This window comes from Belonocnema kinseyi, chromosome 6, assembly GCF_010883055.1.
Source record: "Belonocnema kinseyi isolate 2016_QV_RU_SX_M_011 chromosome 6, B_treatae_v1, whole genome shotgun sequence".
NCBI lineage: Eukaryota > Metazoa > Arthropoda > Insecta > Hymenoptera > Cynipidae > Belonocnema > Belonocnema kinseyi.
This window is the reverse complement of record NC_046662.1, coordinates 60,547,439-60,552,571: the sequence shown is the minus strand read 5'-3', so window position 1 is coordinate 60,552,571 and position 5,133 is coordinate 60,547,439.

Below are 5,133 nucleotides of genomic sequence, written 5' to 3'. Positions count from 1 at the left end.
GACTCGGGATACTTATAAGATACTACCATGATTTTTTCAGATTTTTTGGTCCAAAAATAAATTAGGCCAAAAACCGGCCTTACCGACCCTCCCCCTTTTTCTCGCTTTGGTAAGGGTACTGTACGAGTACCGAAATGTTGGTAATGCAATTTTTTTTTTTAATTTTCATTTTGAATGTTATTTTAATGTAATTAGATGATGGTAAAAATAAAAAAGACGAAATAAATAAAAAGGGAAGGAAGGGGATGTGGTTGGCTGCCTTCTCATTTTTTTCCCTCTTGTTTATTTTTGTACGAAAATTTTTTTTATATATATATTTTTCTTTTCAGATTACAATAGAATTTTTTGTTTTGGTTTATTCTGGGTGGTCCAAATTTGTTTGTTGGATTCTTGTTTTTAACAGGAGTTTTCATCAATGTAATAGTCGATATTTCAACCCAAACAGTTTTAAGCCAAATACGAGTACAGTGGAATTTAACTAAAAATTACCAATTTTTTGACAAAACATTAAATTTCCAATAAAGATGTATATGTTTTCAACCAAATAATTAAACTTTTAGTCCAAAAAGATGAATTTTCAACCAAAACTATAATAGTTTGATTTTTTTATTGTGTTCTATTAATTCAGTTCAAATTTGAGTGGAACGAGAGAAATTAAAAATTGAAGAAAATTAAATGAGATTAAAATCAAATTCAAAATCCTATTTAGCGTCTAATAATCAAGTTAATGTGCAGAATTCCTGAAAATAAAACCACGAATCCAACGACTTGTATAATCACCAGAAAATGTTCCTATTGCAACCTGGAAAAAGCTAAAAATTTGCTTAAAAAGAAAAGAAAAAATTATTTTTTCTGCGAAAAATAAAAATGAGGAAAGAAGAATGAGATGGCAACGAACCGAATTCCCTTCCTTCTCTTTTCTACTTCTCGCGTCTTCTTTATTTTTACTAATATCAAATCAAAATCAGAGAGCATTTTTTAAAAAATATTTTTTAAATTAATTCAAATTTTTGGTAAAATTGTGTTAAACAAATTTTTGGTAATTTTCTAGATTCTTTCTCGTCACATCTGAAATCTTCAGAAACCTTTTGAATTTCATCAAGAATTTTAGGACAATAATTTTTGATTCAAAAAGATAAATTTGCGCAATTGATAATGCTGGTTAAAGTAAATGTTGCACGATGAACTAGATTCAGTGTCAAAATTTGTAATTTTCTGCTGATGTTCAGTAGCTCAGTTTTTCCTAATTCAATTAGTAGAATGTTACCAGTAATTAATGAAATTACACTAATTTAAATTTATAAAATTAAAGAGAATTATTTTACTTTACTTAAAAAATAAATTTCTTCATTTAAAATAATGAGATAAGTAAATTATTTCTTTAATATTAGCCCACACTTTTTTTCCATTAAATAGTATTACTTTTTATCTAAAGAAATGGTATAAAAAAAATTGTTTCTTTTTTTCAAAGAAGGAAAAACGTTATTCTTAAAAAAATGTTGCTTCTTAAAGAAACTTTTAGTTTGAATGAAGAAAACAAAGTTGAAGAAGCAATTTCCTAAATTTAAACAGAACTTTTCTCTCGGTGATTACACTCTACCATTAAAAGAATTTTTATGTTATTAAATATTTTTATATGACAAAGAATATTAGCGTAATCTCACAGTTTAAACAGTGATTATAGAAAAACAGATTTTTACTTCTTTAATATTGGCCTTGCCAAGGAATCAAATCGTCATGATGTTCTCATTCTTCTCCAACTCTTCTCTTTCAAATTGCTCTTGTGTCAATTGAATAAAAATTCCACATATGATAATTATTTAGTATAAAAATGCTACTTTTCAGATTCAGGTGAAATATTTTTGGTTTTTTCTTTGCCAGAAAGTGGATATTAAACAACTTATTCATCAATCATGAAGTGAACGATTCTTTGCTCATTAGCTTTCTGTGCTTTTCAGGTAAGTAACCCACAAAAATTTGACAATTATCAATCATGAAACTGAAAATTTATTTATATATACTTGATATTGAATATCGCCAATTCTAATTTAAATATTACGAAATCTCACTTAACGGATTTTTTAATTTTACATACCTCATTATTTGCATCTACACATTAGCGCTCATCCATAAATTACGTGACACATTTATTCAAAATTGTATCCCACATTCTATTGAAATTTGTAACAAAGTGAAGTCGATCCTCATGATAGAGCACCTCTCCACCATGACTAATCGAATTGGTTTCCTAAACAATTTGAATTTTTTTAAACAATTATTTATTTCCAAATATATTTTTAAATACATATTTTATTAATTGAACATGACATTGAATGATTTTGAAAAGTAGTAAATTCTGCTAAGAGTTGTATGACATTGTTTATACAAGTGATTATTGTTTTTATTTTTAACCTCCTTAAAATTGAGTATGTATAGATTACGAATGAAACTTTTTTAAACAATGATACCACGTTTTTAACAGAATTTACCACTCGTTGAAATCATCCAACATAATTTTTACTTCAGAAAATACAATATTGACAAATATTTTTGGGGAAAAATTGTTTAAACAAATTCAGTTTGCTTAAAAAGGGGTCAACATATTTTTTCTATACACTATATAGTTAGGAAAATAATTGTATGTGTTCTATTTTATATTATTTTTTTAAAGTTATAGGAAAAAAACTGCTTTAGCAAATAAATATTGTTTGAACAAATAGAAACTTGTTAAACGTTAGAAAAAAGTACAAAAATTGTCTAATTATTCAACAAAAGTAGCTCAGGATGTAAATTTTAGAAGAAAATGTACATCTTTGACTCAATTTCTAGAAATTATCATTATAAAAAATAAACAATAAGTAATTTTTCAAATAATACATGTTTAAAAAAATTTGAATGCTCCAAACAATGACAAACTATTACAGTTCATTTAGAAAATACGGTTCCTTTTTTTATTTTTTGAAAATAAATAATTGTTACAATAAGTCAAATTTGTTTAAACAGTTTATAATTGTTAAAAAAATCATAGAAGATATTTAAAGTTTTCATTAGTAATTACTTTTATGAAAAAAAGCCGACAGAAATTGCTAAAAATGAACAATAATACGTAAAAATGTAGTTTTTTTTAATTTTTGGATTATATTTGGGGCGCTATGTATACGGGGCAAGGGTGGGTTAAAAATAAAAGTTATTAGCTTGGTTTTCTTTTGTACACAAGCCCCTTTAATCCTTAAAAAATTTGGCAAGTTTCGATCAAACTCCGAAGAAAGGGTTCAATCTTTCAAAAATTCATGATATTTGCCTATGTTAATTAAACGAGATTTTAAGCGCCTGGTGGCAAATGTTAATATTTGAATTTTGAATGAAAGAATTACGAAATTCCTTTCTCTGAGAGTGGAAAAATGTTTTATTGCATTTTTGAATTACCCTAATGTATATGACTCGCACTTTAGCACATAATAATATACGCAGTGAATAGCGCCTTATTGAGAGGCAGAGCATGCAAAATTATCGAAGGACAGCGGACGTTAGTGGGGGTAACCCTCTTCCGCGAAAAATTTCCCCCGCCTATGCTAAATAATTTTTCCAAAATATTTTCAGTAGAAAATTATTCTTTATTTTCACTGTCCTTTAGAATAGACTTAGAGCGTCGCGGTATCTTCAGAATTTTTAACCTATTCTCCACTTTTAAGTTAGATCAAGGCAAAAATGAAATAAATTCAAAGTAGATAATTGTCTTAACAAATTATTATTGTTTACAACTATCTTCTCTTATTGTAATTCTAGATAGTTTCGATTTTCTTCTAAAGTTTGTTAACTTCTTGTCCACTTTTTACTTAATGAAATAACACAGGGCCACAAAAAAAAATTCTGAGTCTTGCATGCCAATATAATAATCCTATGTGTTTTTTTCCGCTAAAGCCGAACATGCAATCCGTTTAACTCCTACTCGTCAGGATTTTTATGCAACCTCAAACACACCTAATAAACCACTGAAACCTCAAAAATTATTTATCCCGTACTATTTTCACTCTACTCCCCTTAATCAGGTGACCCTACAACCTCATAACTCCATAATCCCGTATCTCGTAATAATATAACCCCATAACCTCAAAATCCCTAACCTCATTTAGAAGAAAAATCTTGATTGGGAAAACAGAACAATCTCGTGAGTTTTTCTTGTGCAACACAATCATGGGTAAGTAGCTTTATATCCCCGAAATCCCATGAAACGATAACCTAAAAACCCCTTCAATTATTTACATTCTCATCCTAATAAGAAGATATTGGTGTTATGTAAAATTTCACTTTGTCGGTTTTCATCAAATCTCCACGTTTTGACGCCCACTGAGTCGGAAAAAAAGATTTTTACAAAGGTGTTTGTCTGTCTGTAGTCTGTAGTCTGTAGGCACGATAACTTTCGAAAAATTGATCAGATTGGATTCTGCTTTGGCAAACTTTTTTAAGCCCTTAAAAGAAAAAACAAGTTCGTAAATCAGCTATTTTGGATCAAATTAAAAAAGTAAGCTATCAGTATCAACGGCAGTAAAGCCATGATAACGAGTTTATTTAATCTTTCTAACTCCCTTGTCTTCGAAAGATTTGTGCAATGGATTTCGTCTCTGCTTCTGGTCTTTGTGAACACTCTCCTCTTTAAACATTCAACAGAAGTCTGCAATCATATTCGTATTCCATATACTCTGGTAACGTCGTTCCATTTCCTTGATATGTTGATGGAAGCGTTGAAGCGTTCTCCTTGTTCCTCACTGTAATCTCCTAGACTTTTCTAGGGAGTTTTTCAGATGGGAATCAAGAAAATATAGCTTGTAACTCATCAAGAAACCAATTTTTTGTAGTTTTTTAGCAAGCCAGACACCAATTCCTTGTACGAAGCTAGTTCAATAAGTCCTTAGAATGACCAACAAATGGCGCGCGAATCGCTCCAAATCATCTGTTTTGTCGTGATGAAAGAGATTTTTTTTTTCTCGCCAAATGTGGTCGTTTTTTTTTTAAATTTCTTCTTTCAGCTATTCTAACAATGATGCATAATATTCACCAGTGATTGTTTTACCCTTTTCCAAGTAGTCAATAAGTATAATTCCACGTGCATCCCAAAAAACTGTAGCCATAACC